Raw genomic sequence first — 19070 nt, forward strand, 5'->3', positions numbered from 1 at the left:
GCATCCTTGCTCTTGCAGAGCAGTGACAGCTCCACAAATAACTTCAGTTCAACGAAAAAGGCAGGCAGGAAGGAAATAAAAAAGGTGAAAAGGAAAGAAAGGATTAGGTGCGCAGGAGTACTGGGAAGAAAGGTCTGTTCTGGGAAACAGAGAACAACTGGGTTTGGGAATGTTCAGGGTCTTTGAACTAAGATCTTTATTCTTAGTATCTTCAGTCTTATGGGATAACAATGCCAAAGGGACATTCCCCAGACCCAACACCACAGGCACAGAAAGACTAGGGCAGAAAACAAGCCGCGGGGATCTTCTGGTCGTGCTTGGAGCACAGCTACGGTCTGGACAGGTTTTTGATCCATGTTTGTCTGAAGTCACTGAATGACCAGGAGTAATGAGGTCAATTTGTGCTGGTTTATAAAATCAGCCTTCTGACTTTAAAGCTGTGGCACAAGTCACATTAGCCCCTCACTCTGAGGTCCTGTGGTTTCCAGAACTAGACGGACCCGGCCAAGGTGGCAAGTCAACCCGCCCCTGGATGCTGAGGGACCCAGTGGGGTTGTGGCTTCACCTTCCTCCTTCAGGTCCCTCCCGAATGTTGAAAATGAGCCCTAACTCTTATTCCTCTGAGTAGGGGTTCACACACCCATCTCTATACCTGGAAGCCACCTCTCCTTTCGCAACAAGCCCTGATGCCCCCTTCCCTCCCGCTCACTCAGGTTTGCCACTCCTGGCTTCCCAGTGAAGCCCTCTTAGCATTCCAGCTCTGAAGACTCTCCAAGAGCTTCCCACTCACTATCCACATGTGCCACAGGGGTTAAACCTTCCCTCTCGCTTAGCCATGCCACACCACTTCTGTCCTAGAGTCCTCGGGCTGCCCTCTGGTACATACCAGGTCCCCCTGGACTTGAAAGCCACAGCAGAGCTGCTCCCCAGACTCTGCCAATCGCCTCTTCAAAACCTTCCAGAGCTGGCTTCCCCACCACAGCACCACACACAGAAATTCGGCTGGGCTTTGATGTGCTCTGCGGGATCCTCAAGTCCAGGCCACACTCTTGGGTCCATCCCACAAAAGAATGCACGAAGAGGCACTCAAGTCACTAGATGGAAATGCAAACCATGTTACTCCTTGGCTTCAAACTCCCATCAGCGGCTGCGAATCCCACCGTCCCCAAGAGAAAATCCCCAGCTCTCAGCACAGCTCTCAACGCTGCCCGGCCTGGCCCTGCCTACCCGAGCCCCCAGGAACACAGCGCCTGCAGTTCCCCTTCACTGCCCTTGTCACAGCTGTAATTAATTAACCATTTGCTCAATTAGCTGATTAACGTCTGTCTTCATGACACATTCCACGAGGGCTGAAACCACACCTGTCTTCCTAACCCCATATCCCTAGTGCTTGGGGCAGGGTTTGCTTCACAGGTGGAATTCAAGAAATCTTTGCTGAATGAATGAGGGGATGAAGTGCTGGTGACAGCTTCTCCGTCTACCCGAGTCCTGTCGCTGGCTGTGGAGGCTGAAGCTGTGCTCCTGATACCCCCAACTTTCTCTTGTTTTCCTTCTTTTGTGATCTGCCTCCACAGCCATTTGCCCCATTCAATTTTTTCAAGAAATTTCAAACTCTCCACGTAGCACTATGAGGAACTGTAAGAATATAGTCAATCAGAGACACAATCTCCCCCTAATATCTTGTTCTAATGTTTATTGAAATGACTTAACCAAGAACTGCAACATATAAAAGGAAAAAAGAAATGGAATACTGCCTCTGGAAACCATTTCTTTAAGCTCCTTTGATTTTAATTGCTTTGCGTGCAAATGGAAGTAGAGTCCCAGTTCACGGATATTTTTTTCATTTGCAGCCAGAGTGAATGATGCAGGCTGCATTCCAGTGAACATGCTCTTATTATAGGGAGACTTGGGGCTAAGGACATGCCTAGACATGATTAACAAAGTTGTGCACTTGCAAATTAGATGAATGCCAGGAAATATTTAAAACTTTCCTTTCTTACTAAACACTTCAAAGGCATGTCCTTGTTTATTGTCAACCTTTTACCCCCAATTTAAAACAAAAACAAAAACAAATCCTTCCTCTGTGAAAAGTTCTACTAAAGAATGTCACTGTGATATGAAATGCATCCCAAGAATAGGAGTTCAACTAATGCCTTAAGTTTCCTTAGCTCCACATTTAAAAGTAAGAGTACATACCTGAATCTAGGAAAGATCTGATCCCAGAGATAGCACTTCTAGACAGGGAAAAAAAACATCTAAGGGCCTGAATTAAACTCGTTTACTTCCAAAGGTATAGTCAATAGGAACAGTCTCTAGCCAGCAAACCACACATGTAGGACTTGACCTTTTACTCCTTGGGGAAGGAAATCCAGGAAGCAAGGCTGAAACAATCCTCTGTGCTGGCTGGAGAAGACTGTGAAGCAGCGGCGACTGCAGGGCTTACATGTTACAGCAACAGCTATATCTGATCTGCAAACTGTCTTCTGCAGTTTCCTCTCATTTCCTGAGCTGGGCAGACGGTGACGTAAGGTATGCTGGCCCCAGGGAGCTCTCAAGGAACCTAGACTCCTGTAAAGGCCCTGGTGAGATGAGCTGTGCCAGGGACTTTCCAGCCCAAGGGCCAAAGGTGCTTCCTGGGTGCACATGGTCTCCCCTACTTTAGATCCTCAGGAGTCTGAAATGCTGATCATCAGCACCAGGGGCCCATCCAGCTCAAGGGTCAACAGGTAAAACTCTTTGCTCCCATTTCTGTCCATTGAGCATTATCACAGAATCACAGAATCTTGGGGTTGAAAGGACAAAATTTCTTTCAATCCTCACTCCAGTGGTTGATTTTCCTCCACAACCAGGCTTGTGTAAACATTAAACATTTTGTGATTTAACTTGACAGAGACCTCTCAGAACCAGGAGGTGCTATTTTACCACACTGCATCAGACCGCCCTGATTCAAGCTCTGCTCTAGCTTTCAGAGATTTTGAGTCACATCTTATCCCTGAGCCTCATTTTACTCACAAAATAATAGAAAATAATAATGATGCTCACATGCATTAAGCACTTGCTATGCACCAGTCACTATGCTGAGTACTTTATACTGATTAGGTAATTTAAGCCTCCCAAGAACCTTATGAGTTGGGTACTATGTTATTCTCATTTAATATAAGAAAACCAAGATCTACAACATATGTGACATGCCTACTAAGCTACACAGACACAGGGGACAACCTCTATGAATCCAGTTTTAAAAATAAAAAAAAAAATAAGTAAAAAATACTAAGCAAACACATTAGTGGCCACACACTGGAGGTGAGACATTTCACAGATCTATCCCAGGCAACTTACTAAACAAAAAAAATAAATAAAATATAAACAGCAACCATAATGAGGAAAATATCAGAAACCAGAGTAGCTGCAATATGTTATTCAACATATTTGGTTTCCAACAAAAAATTATGAGACATGCAAAGAAACAAGAAAGTATGACCCATACTCAAGGAATACAGCAATTAGTAGAAACTATTTTTGAACGTACCCAGATGATAGATTTGGCAAATGAAAACTTCAAAACAGATATTATAAATATGTCCAAAGAATTAGGGGAAAAACATGCAAAAGGAACTTAAAAATATGAAAACCATGAGTCAACAAATATTTTCAATAAGGCTAAAAAAGTTTTTTAAGAACCAAATGAAAATTCTGGAGTTAAGGAGTTCAGTAACTGAAATGAAAAGCTACTAGAGGGGCAAATGGAAGATCAAGATGGTGAAAGAAAAATTCTGTGAACTTGTATAGAGAAAAGTAGAAAGCATCCAATCTGAAGAATAGACAAAAAAAAAAAAAAAAAAAGGGTTAAAAGTGAACAGTCTCAGAGACCAACATCAAACATACCCTATATATGCAATGAGAGTCCCAGAAGAAGTGGGCAAGGAAATGTAGAAGAAAAAAATATTTGTAGAAATAATGACTGAAAATTTCCTGAACTTGATTAAAAAAAAATCTACACATTCAAGAAGCTCCAAAAATTCTAAGTAGGATAAATATAAGGAGAACTATACCTAGAAAAAGCATAATTGAACTCTTGAAAGACAAAGAGAAAATCTTGAAGGCAACAAGAGAAAAACTCATCATGTACAAGAGAGCTTCAATATGCTAATTCACAAAACAAATCTCAAAAAAAAAAAAACCTCAATAAATTCAGAAGGTCTGAAATCATATCAAGCATATTCTGTGTTTAAAAGCTGAAATTAGGAGTGCCTAAGTGGCTTAGTTGGTTAAGCATCCAGCTCTTGTCCTCGGCTCAGGTCTTGATCTTAGGGTTGAGTTCAAGACCCATGCTGGGCTCCACACTGGGTATAGAGCCTACTTAAAAAATAAAAATAAAAATAAATAAAACAACCTTTATAAACATAGAAATTAACAATAGAAAGAAACTTAGGACATCTCCAAACATTTAGAAATTAAACTCTATACTTTTAAATAACCCACCAGTCAAAAATAAATAACAAGGAAAATTAGAAAATATTTTAAACTCAATGAAAATGAAAACACAGTATATCAAAACAAGTGGGATACAGCTCAAGCAATGCTTAGAGGAAAATATATAGCTTTCAATGCCTATGCAGAAAGGAAGTCTCTCAAACAAATAACCTAACCTTCATCTTAAGAAACTAGAAACAGAAAAACAAAAACTAAAGTAATTAGAAGAAAGGAAATAGAGAAGATTAGAACAGAAATAAATTAGAAAAAACAGAAAAACACTTGAGAAAACAAAAGTTGGTTCTTTGAAAAGATCAACGAAACTGACAAATCTTTAGCTAGGCTGATGAGAGAGAAAGGGGATACAAATTACAAAACGATGCAAGAAGGGGCACCATTACCACCCTACAGAACAACTTTATGCCACTAAATTACACAACTTAGATAAAATAGAAAGTAATGTATAGAAATACATATGTTACTAAAACTGACCCAAGAAGAAACAGATAACCTGAATAGATCTGTAACAAGAAATTGAATTTATAATTTAAAACGTTGCCACAAAGAAAAGCAGAGGCCCAGATGATTTCACAAGTGAATCCTATCAAATACTTAAAGGAAAAATAATATAGGACATCTGGGTGGCTCAGTAGATTAAGCACCCAACTCTTGATTTCAGCCCAGGTCATGATCTCAGGTTGTGAGACTGAGCTGCACTCCCCTCATCAGGCTCTGTGCTCACTGTGGAGTTTACTTGAGATTCTCTTTCTCCCTTTTCCTCCCCCCACCCCTCCCTCCATTCATGCATTTTTCTCGCAAATAAATAAAATCTTTAAAAATAAATAAATGACAAATAAAGGAGAAATAATGCCAATCTTCCACAAACCTTTCAGAAAATAGCAGGAAGAACACTACACAATTCATTGTATGAAACCAAATATATCACAAGAAAATTTTAAATCTTAACAAAATAGTAAACCCTATTTACCAACATATAAAAAAGACTATAGGGGATCCCTGGGTGGCGCAGCGGTTTGGCGCCTGCCTTTGGCCCAGGGTGCGATCCTGGAGACCCGGGATCGAATCCCACATCAGGCTCCCGGTGCATGGAGCCTGCTTCTCCCTCTCCCTCTGCCTATGTCTCTGCCTCTCTCTCTCTCTGACTATCATAAATAAATAAAAATTAAAAAAAAAAAAAAAGACTATATAAGACAGCCAAGTAGGGATTTATTCCAGGAATGCAGGGTTAGTATACAATTCAAATTTAATTAATGTAATATACCATATTAATAAAGGACAAAAACCACCAATCATCTCAATAGATAAGATAAAACTCCCAACAAACCAGGAAAATATGGAAATTTCTTCAACCTGATAAAGGGCATCAATCAGTTTTCTTAAGACCTGTAGCAATCATCATATGTAAATGCTGAGAGGCTGCTTCATCTTCCTAAGATTGGGAACAGGTTTGAGCACCTCTACTGGACTCCGTAACGTACTTATAACTAGTGAACACTGAACTTAGACCTAGTGTAATAGGGCAAAAATATTCATCATCATCATCATCATCTAATGAAAAGCATCTAGACTAGAAAGGAAGAATTAAAACTGTCTTTATTCACAGATTACATGAACCTGTATGTTAAAAATCCCAAGGAATGCAAACAGAAAAACTATTAGAATTGATCACCTCCTGCCACCTCTAAATATATTTGGAGATTAGAATTTCAACTTAAGAATTTCAGATAGACACAAACATTCAGTTCATGGTACCTAAAAACTTACCCAAGAAATCTGAAAACATATTCACACAAAAACATACACACGAATGTTCATAACAGCGTTATTCATAAGAACCCCAAACTAGAAACCATCAAAAGTCCATCAACTTGTGAATACATGAACATGATGTATATCCATACAATGGAATATTACTTAACAATTAAAAGGAATGAATGTGCTACAACATGGATAAATCTCAAAAAGATTATACTAAGTGAAAAACATCCAAATGCAAAAGGCTACATACTGTATGATTCAATTCATATGACATTTTCGAAAAGTCAAATTAATATAGAGAAAGAAAGCAGATGAGTGATTGCCTATGGGTAAGGGTAGGAGCAGGGATTAAGTGCAAACAAGCACAAGGATCACTTTCTGGAGTGATGGGAAGGTCCTAAAACTGGATTGTAGGGATAGCTGCATAACCCTATAAATTTACCAAAATCATTAAGCTGTGCGTTTATAATGGGTAAACTTTATATGGGTAAACTTATAATGGGTAAACTTTACGATATGTAAATCATATCTCAACAAGGCTGTTTGGAGAAAAAAAAGACAATGTGTGTAAAAATTATTTTTAAATCATAAAATACAGCAGCTGCTCTATTTAGCAACATCGGTTGCTGGTGTTAAATGCTATGGCTCTGGGCCTTCCCACTGGGAACCCTCCATTGATAAACTTCGTTTATTCTCATAAATGTTCTCTTAAATGAATTTCTATGAATCGCTTAGAATAGTGCCTATACTCAGAAAATATTATGTAAATATTAACTATTATCATCATTATTATTATTAATGTGACAGGCATGCCTTGAAGTGCTCAGAGAAGGCACAGCTGGGCCCTACAGGGACGGCCACGAGGGACGCCTTCTCCAGAGGCTCTCCGCTGGCCAGAACTGTTTCTGAAAAGTGGCCGTGCATTTCTTCCACTGAATAGAGCCTCTTTTAGCTTAAAAAAGGAAAAAGACCATCTTTGTCTTATTTGTCCCTTTGTTCTCGGAACCATCCTGAGTCCTGGGGGAAAGGCCACTCCTAGTGTAACTGCAAATCAAAGAGATTCAAGAATGACAAGTCTTTTATGTCTTGGTCTCCCAACTCTCAAAGCGTCCCCCACCCGCCCCCAACCGGGCCACCTCCACTCGCACAGCTCCCCGGGACAGCTCTCAGGGTCAGGGTAGTGCTGTCTCCCCTGCACGGCACATGGCACCCCTCCCAGCGGGCTCAACCCCTCTGGTAGGCAGGTTTCAGAACCCCCGGCTTCAGCTGCGGGGGTCTAGACCCAGTCTTAAAGGGTATCTCGGCTACTTCAGGAGGCCAGGGGCTTGTCACGACCTCAAGCTAGTCCCCTTCCCTCCGCAGCCAGCGGACCAGCGTGTGGGTGGTGCGGCTCAATTTCTTCACCTGGTTCTGCTGTTCCCTCCAACCTGAGGCCACAGCCTGCTTTCTCCACTTCAGGAAGCAGAACCCCACTCCCAAGGGGCTGCCAGTAAGTACCCTCAATGCTGGCCTCTCGGACCGCCCAGGAGACTGCCACACCCTCTGCAGCAGTGCTCACGGAACTTTCTGCAATGATGCAGGTGTTCCGTATCTGTACCAGTTGAGGCAGTAGCTACCAATCACGTTGAGCTATTGAGCACTTGAAATATGCTTTCTGTGACCAGGGAATTGAATTTTTTTTTTTTAATTTATTTATGATAGTCACACAGGGAGAGAGAGAGGCAGAGACACAGGCAGAGGGAGAAGCAGGCTCCATGCACCGGGAGCCCGACGTGGGATTTGATCCCGGGTCTCCAGGATCGCGCCCTGGGCCAAAGGCAGGCGCCAGACCGCTGCGCCACCCAGGGATCCCAGGAATTGAATTTTTAACGTTATTTATTTTTAATGAATTTAAATTTAAATGGCTGTATGTGACCACTGGGTATTATATCAGACAACACAGCTCAGGTTGTCGCTGGCGGCCAGGGTGGGAGCTCCCGAATCCCATTTCACCAACCCAGTCTCATCCTCCCACTGCACACAAGGGCCCTGGACTCCTCTCCATCCCTGCCAGCACTATCACCAGCCCAGCAACCCTGACTATACAAATACTCTCCCTGGGCAACAGGTGCACTCACAGAAGTCGGAGGACTCCTCCTGCAATCTTTCAGTAACACATCTTGGGTGCGGGGGGGCGGGGGAGGGACAGAGGGAGAGGGAGAGACCACAGAGATGAGCCAGCCCTGTGAACATGCAAACAGCTATACAGACATGAAGGATGGGAGAGGTCTCTGCTTTTTCTTTTTCTTTTTTTTTTTTTAAGATTTTATTTATTTATTCATGAGACAGACACACACACACACAGAGAGAGAGAGAGGCAGAGACACAGAGGGAGGGAGAAGCAGGCTCCATGCAGGGAGCCTGACGTGGGACTCGATCCCAGGACCAGGACCCGGGATCATGCCCTGGGCCGAAGACGGCACTAAACTACTGAGCCACCCAGGGATCCCCATCTGCTTTCTCTTTTTAAATCTGATAAATAACCTGCTTGGAATTTGGTCATAAGAATTAGGGCCCAAATTACATAAAACAAAACTTAAGAGTCACATCAGACAGGAAAAGGAGGATTATTATAAAATGCCTTGCAGGAACTAAAATACCAAATGAGGAATATTTGAGGAGATAAAACTAAGGTGGCTATAATTTCAAGTCATTAACTGTCACGTCATGGAAATTTTTTTTAAAGAAGCTCATTTGAAGACAGGCAGAGGAGCTAGCAGATGGAAAATCCTTTGCTTTGGGGCTGGTATGTTCTTTTAAAAAGCCAGGGTTGGTCAATTTACTTACAGCATAACCACGTTGGATTGAAAAAAATCAATATGCATCCAGGGAATTACTTTCTGCACATTCTGCTACTGAATTGGCAGCAAGTTTTCACGGCTCAATTAGCTTTTCACTTAAAATAACAGCCAGTTTCTATTTTTAATTGAAGTATTTATTAACAACAAAATGCAATGCTATTTCAAATTGTTTTTGAGAATCTGAAAAGAACAGACTGAGATTCAAATATAAATGGCATAATATTAAAATGTTTTAATAATTTGGCCCAACAATCTTACCACGATGATCACCCCTGGGAAATACGATTCAAAAGGAAAAACCGTGTGCCTAAAGATGTTCACAAGCATCGTCATCTAAAATGGCAAAAATTAAAACAATCTATACAAATTAAATGTTCTACAAAAAGGGAAGCGATTATATATCCACTCTATTCACGTTCACACTTGTCATTGCTCCAGAGAAGCCGCTCGTCAAGGTCACCGATAACTTCCACGTTGCTAAATCCAAGCCTCGTTGTACTTACCTACCATCAGCATTTGACACAGATGATCACTCTCTGTCTCAAAAAATGTTCTGCGCAGTGACCTCACTTACTCCCCTAACCTAACCAAGAGCTCATTGAAAGAAAACTCAAGAGTATTCCCCGCCCCCCCCCCCCCCCCCCCCCCGCAGGCCCCGCAGGCAGGGGTAGCTTGTCCTAGCCCCACCCGCCCACTACCTGCCACTCAAGCTGGAGACCAGCCAACCCAAGGGGACTTGGCTCACGTGCTCACCACAGGCTCACCCTTAGCTTTCCCCTGTCCATAAAATCAGACTAGCCAAAGTGTGACTAATCCATAAGAGCAGGTAATCCAATAAACATCCAACGGGGGCTGGGAGAATCAAACACATGCATGTCTGGTTCCCCCAACTATGTCTGGCCTAGATTATGAAAACTTGATGCACTTCCTGACTGCAGAGCAATGGTTGAGGAAAGCATCCCAGAAGTACGCTTGGGAAAGGAGGGATGCAAACTAAGGAGGCGGTATTTGGCCCAGATGATTCATAACCAAGATGAGCAACTCCAAGGAGGAAGTAGGCTCAAAGAGAGGAGTCATACAACACGAAACTTCTGCTCCCACTCCCCCTGAGTTCTAGAAACAAGTCAATTAGGAACAAGCCAAGCAGGTGTTTCATCCTGGGAAAGCCAAGTAAGTGCCTGGTGAAGGAGTTCTAGGTCATGGGAACTCCCCAGTAAGAAAGGTTATCAAGGGTCAGGGCCTGGATGTTCAGAGAGCTGACTTGTAGGACTATCCCACCTGAAGCCACACTAACAAGCACAGTGACAGCCAGCACTTAAGTAACACTTATTCTTGTCCCATGCCTCATATCAGCCAAGGACAGTATATGTATATTAACTCAATTAACTTTCACAAGCAGATACTATTAGTTTCAGTATTCAAACGGCGGCTGTGCCATTCCAGGGCGCTCCGTCATTATGCAAGACATAACAAAATCTTTAAACACAAACATCCCAGTCATCAGAAAGAAGTTACATGGTGTCCTCAAGGCCAGAGCATCCACAGTTCTTGATAGCCAGTTCAGGAAGTGACTCTTCCATCACGGGGAAACAAAATAACCCCTCCCATCTCCACTGAGTGCACTGATCCCTCCAGAAATTCAGATAAAAGCTGCAGAGTCCACAGGTGGAAGCGCAAAAACCAATTATTAAGTTGATGAGTAAAATTTAAAAAATAAATAAATAAAGGGATCCCTGGGTGGCACAGCAGTTTAGCGCCTGCCTTCAGCCCAGGGCCTGATCCTGGAGACCCCGGATCGAATCCCACGTCGGGCTCCCGGTGCATGGAGCCTGCTTCTCCCTCTGCCTGTGTCTCTGCCTCTCTCTCTCTCTCTCTCTATCATAAATAAATAAAAATTTAAAAAAATATATCAAGTTGATGAGTAAATATTGGTAGGCATTTTGCAAGGTGCACTGCAGAAAAGCAAATCTCTATAAAAATCAACTGACATAGGCTTTGCTGCTGGTAAATAAGTTTTGATCAACTGCATTACCGGGGACTGAAATTAATCTGCAAAGTGAATGAAGAGCTGGGATACGTGGCTGCTCCTGGGCTGGGAGTAGTGTGGGGTAGCAACAAGCAGGGTCCCCAGAAGAGGCCTTATCAGCAGGACGAGTGCAACCCATTTGTTTTCTTATCCTACCTGCTCAGAGTTCCCATCACCCTCGAGGAAGTCTGTATATCTCGAGATAGAACTAATCATTTCCAGTAAATCTTTAGGAATTTATCCAGCAAAATCCTGCATACATGTAAAATCACTTACGTACAAGAAAGTAACTCTAGCATTGTTTCTAATTAAAAAAATCTAAAAATAATCTAAAGGCACATCAACAGGAGACTAGTTAGATAAATTAAATACTGTACAATGAAATACTCTGTAGCTTTAAAAAAAAAAAAAAAAAAAGGCCACCCCCAAACATACTGATTTGAAACTACCAGCAGACATATTGTTAAGTGAAACAAAAAAATAAACAAGGTACAGAACTTTCCCACGGAGTTGAGAATTTAGTAGCAGGGGATGAGGGTAAGAAGTTTTATTTTCTTTGTATATCCTTTGGTATTTTCTGAATTTTGCACCATGTGGAGGTGGCTGCGAATAAAACAGCAAAAGCCAAAAAATAAATTTTAATGAGCCTCATCAGTGTGATACATCTATATGCACTGATAGCTACAGGTCTATCACACTGTTAAGTGGGGAGCAAAGCAAGTTGCAAGTCAAAATGTATAGTCTAAAAAAATAAAAATAAAAATAAATAAAAAATAAATTTAAAAAATGTAGAGTCTAATCCCATTTATATTAAAACAAATTTTTGTTGTGTGCTGGCCTGTGTGTTCATAAATGCATAGAAGAAGGCCTAAGATGAAACGCCCGTCTATTTACAGCGCTCACCCTTCAAGAGGGGAGTAGAATCAGGGTAGGAGAGAGGAATGATGCAATTTGCGCACTGATTACCATTAAAAATCTGCATTTTAAAGACTTTTCTAATTGACCACCCATAACTTTATTTTGATCCCTATGTTCCTCATCTCTAAAAGTTGTATTTGGTTATTTTTCAAACACGCAAGATTACTTTTGACAATTTCCTGCAGGTATTTTCAGGCCTGTCTTTTGTTTCTTTAAACATGGTTAGCAGACATTTTCTTAAGCTAGTGTCTGATAAGTCCAACAGCTGAAGTCTCTGAGAATCTACTTTTGCCGTCTCTTGTTTTTGCTGGTTCTGACTCATTGCACCTTGTTTTCTTTTGCTTGGTTATTTTTGGTTGTGCACTGTTCATTGTCCTTGAAGGTGATTTGTGAGTTCAACTAAGTTCCCATGATGTTTGTGGGTCACCTGGTCCTCTAATCCTGGTAAAGAGTGTGGGCCCTGGGTGGGGCAGTCCAAGTTCAGGTCCAGCTCCCAGTCAGGGCTGTGCCTTGGCCAATCTACTCAATCCCACTAGGCCCCATTTTCCTCACTGGTAAGCTATGGAATCGTACATCCCTCTGGGCTTACAGGGGATAAGACAGTACATGCAGTAAGGCACTCGGCACACGCCCAGCACAAGGTGAGTCTTCTCCAAATCATGGGACCTACTATTACAATCACATTGTAGAATAAAGATGTGACTGAAGGAGATGGCAGCTAGAATATGGGAAGAGGGAGGGTGGGTGAGAGAGAGTAACTGGGAACGGGGTCTCTCCCTAAGTAGCCTGTAAGCTCTGTAGGGTCCAGAACCATGGAGGGTCCAACCTGAGCACCTCTCACCGGCGACCCAGGCTGTGGTGGGCATTAATACATGGACGCCTGGGGGGCTCAGCGGTTTAGCACCTGCCTTTGGCTCAGGGCATCCAGGATCGGGTCCCGCATCAGGCTCCCTGCATGGAGCCTGCTTCTCCCCCTGCCTGTGTCTCTGCCTCTCTCTGTGTGTCTCTCATGGTAAGTAAGTAAAACCTTTAAAAAAACAAAATAAATAAAGAAATAAAAAGTGTTACAGAGCATAAGAAATGAGTTAAAGGGACTGTGTGATAAGGAATGTGCCCCCCAGGTCCTCAGGGCCTCTAAGCTTACTGCCCTGGTTGTGACTGCCCACAGAAGGGCTACTACTCATGACTGTCCACTCAGTCACAGGGACCCAACTTCGCCACCAGAGAAAGAGCCTGGCTCCTTGGAAGTCACTAGTGCCCCACGCCCAAAGACTGGAGACACGGCAGGGACAATGACACAGAAACAGCTAGGACAGCCTGAAAGAGACCTCCAACGGCCCTCTGGCTGCAGTTCTTGCTCACGTTACTTGCCTTAACATGAATGCTTATGCCAGGGTCCCACCACCCCCCGGATCTTCATCGACCCATTATTTGTTAACGGAGTGGCTTGTACCCACCCCTGCACTTCACTGAAAAACCCTTTTGGGGTCCACATATCCTCCACAAGAACAGCAGACATAATCCCAACCCCAGGCCTGTGATTAACAGCAATGTGTAAGAGGAGCATGCTGATGCTAGAGAAAACCCACAGAGGCCAATCCAACAAAATAAAAATCTCATTCTCTAAATTTGTGATTTGGCAACCACTCGGCATTTAAGTCAGGTGCAAATACCTGCTGTCTCTCCAACAGGATTCCTCTGCACAGCATTTGATTTTTTTTTCCCTTTAAGTCTATTACTTATTCCCCCCCGCCCTCCTCTGCGGTACGCTAGCAGTGTCGCTTTTGATGCTGATGAGGCCGGGAGGCCAGGAAACTGCTGTGCTTCTTGTCTGAGGTCACTAACAAACCTGGGGACGTTTAGTCAGGTCAGCCCCTGGAACAGAGGCTGCCACCAACGTCAAGGACATCAGTCAGCAGCGCAGCGAGGGAGAGGGAAGGATGACGACAGCAGAGGGAACTGCTGTCACGTTAGACACAGCACAGGGGAGGAGTCAAGGAAAACGCTTTTTAATGGCCTCACATATTTGCCACACATAGTGTCCTAGAAAACTGTCATCATCTTAAGCCGACGTGGCAGGGACCTGTGGCTACACACACGCTCATACCACACACCCTGGCATCTCTGTGTGGGCAGCAGAACTGCTGTCTGCCCAGGACGAGAAGGACGAGCAGGTCCTGGTAGCCAGAGCGGTCGTGCCAGAGCCTGCCTGGTGGTGGGCAGGGACCAAGGTCCCTGGGTTGCTTAGGCAACCTGAGTATCACATTCCTGACCCCGGTGTCTTTTAAAGCCAAGCCAAACCTGCCTGACTTGCAGCCACCCTGGTGACCCTGCCCTGTGTAGTCCGGCCAGCCTAGGAAACACAGGGGCTGTGGATAAACATCTGCAGGACTTCCCTCAGGTGCTGTGATGCCCCTTTCAGATGCTGCCGCGGGAGAAAAGCACTCAGAGTCCCAGCTAGGAACCGTCTCAATCGTGCAGGATGACCTGGGCACAAGTTTTTATCCACAGTTGGTCAGGAAACAGAGGCAAAGGGAGAGAGGACCCATGGATTAAAAGAGACTCAGGAAACACGTGTGACCAGCGGGTAAAATGGTACAGCCACCCTGCAAAAGTTTGGCAATTTCTTATAAAACTGAACGTGAAACTAGAAGACCCAGCTACTGTACTTTCAGGCCTTTACTCCGGAAAAATAAAAATGTACGGTGATGCAAAAACTCGTACCCAAATGTCAAAGCAGCTTTAATCACAAAAACCAAAAACTAGAAATGACTCGAATATCCTTAAACGAGCAAATGATTGAACTGTGATATACCCAGACCAGGAAAGACTACTCAGCAATAAAAAGGAATGTGTTGATGATATATGCAACAACTTGAACGAATCTCCGGAGAATTATGTTGAGTGAAAAAAGGCTAGTGCCAAAAGGTTGCATACTTTAGGATTCCATTTATATAATATTCTTGAAACGACAAAAGGATAGAAGCAGAAAACAGACTAGTGGTTGCCAAGGGTTAGGGGCGGGGGCAAGGGCTACAAAAGGGCCACATGAAAGATCCTTGTGATGGAAGGGTCTGTATCTTCACTGTATCAACGTCCATATCCCGGCTGCCACATTGTATTCAGTCTTGGAAGATGGCATGTTTGGGAAAAAGTGGGTAAAGGACCTCTATACCTGTACTGCTTCTTACAACTACATGTTAATCCACCTCAGAATTAAAGTTTAGGGGCGCCTGGGTGGCTCCGCTGGTTAAGCACCTGCCTTCACTCAGGTCACGATCCAGAGTCCTGGGATGGAGCCCCGCATCGGGCTCCCGGCTCGGCGGGCAGTCTGCTTCTCCCTCTCCCTCTCTCTCAAATAAATAAACAACATCTTTTTTTAAAACAACTAAAGCTTAAATGACAAAAAGAGAGGAAGAAAGAAAGACTTAAAGAGACATAGAGCCCTTGCCTGGATCCTGATTTGAACGAACCAATAAAAACACATTTCTAAGACAACTGAAGGGGATCCCTGGGTGGCGCAGCGGTTTGGCACCTGCCTTTGACCCAGGGCGCGATCCTGGAGACCCGGGATCAAATCCCATATCAGGCTCCCGGTGCATGGAGCCTGCTTCTCCCTCTGCCTATGTCTCTGCCCCTCTCTCTCTCTCTCTGTGACTATCATAAGTAAATAAATAAAAATTAAAAAAAAAAAAAAGACAACTGAAGAATGTGAATGATGCTTGGATATGAGATGACAGTCAGGAATTATGATTAATTTTGCTCAAAATGGTAAAGATACTGTGTTTATGGTAAGAGTACTTGCCTGTCCGAGATACTTATCAAAGTATTGAGAATAAAATATCATAAATGGTACTTGCTTTGAGAAACACAGGGTAGGGCAGCCCGGGTGGCTCAGTGGTTTTAGTGCCGCCCTTGGCCCAGGGCGTGATCCTGGAGTCCCCGGATCAAGTCCGATGTTGGGCTCCCTGCATGGAGCCTGCTTCTCCCCCTGCCTGTGTCTCTGCCTCTCTCTCTCTGTCTCTCATGAATAAATAAATAAATAAAATTAAAAAAAAAAAAAAAAAGAAAAACGCAGGGTTGAAGGACAGTGGGTGGGAAGACAGATAAAATGAGCCAGACCATGAGCTGCTAAGTACTGACCTGGGTGATGGACACGCAGGAGTTCATTATGCTAATCTCTCTATAGTTGTGTATGTATTTGTTAACATACAACAACAGGCCGAAGAGTAATTTTTAAAAAGTTCCACCAGGGCACTAGGGTGGTGCTGTTGCTTAAGCATCTGACTCTTGGTTTCAGCTCAGGTCGTGATCTCAGGATCATGAGACGGAGCCCCACCAAGGGCTCCGCACCCAGCATAAAGTCTGATTGAGATTCTCTTTCCCTCTCCTCCTCCCACTCACGCTCTTTCTCTAAAATGAATAATTAACTCTTTAAAAAAAAAAAAATGAAAAGTCCCTGAGAGGACACCCAGTGCCTTGTTTAAGGCCACATCATCAGTAGGGGAAACGGGGCTTTAACCCAGGTCTTCAGAGTCATCTAGCAGAGGCTGGGCCTGCCTCTTTCTGGAAGGGCCACTGAAGGCACAGCGAGAAGCTGGCCCAGCCGACTTTCAGACAGCACAGGTTCAGGAGCACCCGGGGGCCTGGCCGGTGCTCTCTAACCAGCATATGGGATGCTAAGCAGACTCGTGCACAGGTGACAGCACCGTGAATGGAGGCCACCTGGGCCGAGGAGATCCAGCCACACATCAGGCTAAGCAGGAGGCTGGATGAAACGGCCGATCCTGCCTTTCCTCCTGAGGACACGGGGGTTCCCAGAGGCCATACAAGCTGAGAGCGCTGGATCCACATCCTCCTCAAAGCCTCCCCAGGTCCCATGGCCAAGGGTGTGCCTCCTCTGCACCCCCACAGCTCTGTGCTCACACGCCCCCCAAAGCCGTCTCTCTCTCGTATTGCGGAACAAGTTAACCCCAAACTTAGCAGCTGGAAACAACAAACACTTATGATTTCCTGATCTCCCAGGTCCAGACGCACAGCTCGGCCAGGCCCTCCTGGCTCACAGGCCGCAGTCACCTCACGGTACATTCACGGGGCTGCTGCAGGCCTCCCGTCCTCCCGGCGGTTGGCCGGAGACGTCCCCCCTCTCCTGCCGGCCTCTCCACGGGGCAGCTCCTAACCCGACGGCCGGCTTCCTCCAGAGCATGAGCTCAGAGAGGGAAAAAGGTACCCAAGATGGAAGCCAGAGTCTCTTGCAACATGACCCCAGCGCTGTTACGCCACCACCTTGCACAGGCTGTTCACTAGAAGCAAGTCAACCAGCCCGGCCTGCTCCAGCAAAGGGCATGAACAGAAGGAGGAGGGGTCCCGGGAGCCACCTCACAGGCTACCTGCAACACCCTCTGTAATGCACGGTGGTTGTAGGATGGGTTTCTGATTCTTCCGCTAAAAATAAAGCCGTGAGAGCAAAGCCCCCATCCACCTACATCTCCCCCCAAGGAGAGGTATCAACCCCGCTCTGTATCCGAGGCCGCAAGCACGGGCCGGCCCACGGCCCACGCCCTTCACAAGGGGCAGGCCCAGGTGGCTGCCCGGGCACCTCAAGGCCCCACCTGCCGTCGTCCCAGCCGAATGGACTGGCAACCAAACAGCAAGTCGTGGCCTCCGGACCGGCCAGAAGAGTCTGCCGGGGCCTGAAGTGGAGAGAACCAAGAGAAGCCGCCTGATAAGGGGAAGTGCCAACAAACCGAAGCCCCCCGCAAGCTTCAGTTCCGTGGGAACAGGAAAAAACACATTTTTAAAAAGTGGCTGTAGAGACAATAAAATGGGGAAGTGCAGACAGAAACACAGAGACTAGAGAGACGGAAAGAGAAAGAGAATCGGCAAAACCGACTGGGTTTTCTCACTCCCCACCCTCCGGTAATAATCCCTTTAGAGCCTGACTTTCTCCTAAGGGAAGGGGAAGGGGAAGGGGGAGGGGAGGAGGGGGAGTAGGGAAGGAGGGCATCTAGAAGTCACACCCGGCAGGACCAGAAGGCTTGCGAGGGGGGTCACTCGAGGTCAGCCGCCCCGGTCGGAGCGTCCCGAACCTCCCAGGTCTGTGACTGAGGACTACGGACAAACTTTATTACGTGCTGGGCGATGCTTCAAAGAAAAATATCAATATTGTATCTGCCTACGCCAACTCAACACGGAAGGGAAGCCGTGACCCATTGCACCCCATGCCCACTCGTCTCTTGGGGGGCAGCTCTGTCCCCGAGCTTCAGGTGTGAGCGAGACCAGGGCAGGAGCCAGGAAAGCCTGGTTCAGGAGCGGGAAGCTGGTACGAGGGAGCCAAGTGGGAAAGCCAAGGCTGAAGGTGCGGAGGGCTCCCTGGAGACGAGACGAGCCGCCCCTCAAACAGCACTGGGTCATCAGAACCAGCCCCTCCGGGCTGAGGCTACACCCGATGGGATCACCTGGCTGCTGAGGTTCGTACCCACACCCGATGGGGATAGTCCTCACCCACCCCCCAAGCCTTTCAGATTCTATAAAGCCCAGGTTCACATCCTGTCACATGCCTGACTTGCATGGGATTTTCACGCCCCCAAGGGGCCAGGCCGAGGCCACCTGCTTGCAGAGCCTGCCCTCGGGGGCCCTGTGATCAGGCCAAAGGAAGCAATGCCCAAGCCCGGGAAGTAGGAAAGCAGCGTGTGCATTTGACCAAGGATAATTTAGGGCAGCCACTTTGGCCGGAGCATGGGACAGACGTGCAGAGCATCAAGAGGTGATGCTAAAGGGGGAACACAGGCCCGACAAGAGGAGCAGGGCCTCGATCCCTGCAGCTCTCCCACTGGAGGCCGAGGCATAGCCAGGAACACTGCCCAGAGGATGTGAAGCCAGAGTGAGTGGGTGGGAACAGAAAGGAGGAGCAGGGCCAAGGCTTCACCCAAGGTGGTTGAGCGACGGGCCCTGGCCACCCGCAAGCACACCCAGGGCTTGGAGTAGAGAAACGGGGTACTCTCCTGCCGGGGGACCAGGACAAAGCTAGGACG

At 45.6% G+C, this 19070-nt stretch overlaps 1 protein-coding gene across 8 annotated transcripts in view; it reads right to left on the bottom strand.

The window, feature by feature from the left end:
* Window positions 1–19070, bottom strand: part of XXYLT1 (xyloside xylosyltransferase 1) — a 233364-nt gene that overhangs the window by 181620 nt on the left and 32674 nt on the right. The gene's annotated exons all lie outside the window — the stretch shown is intronic.

Source organism: Canis aureus, chromosome 35 (genome assembly GCF_053574225.1).
Source record: "Canis aureus isolate CA01 chromosome 35, VMU_Caureus_v.1.0, whole genome shotgun sequence".
NCBI lineage: Eukaryota > Metazoa > Chordata > Mammalia > Carnivora > Canidae > Canis > Canis aureus.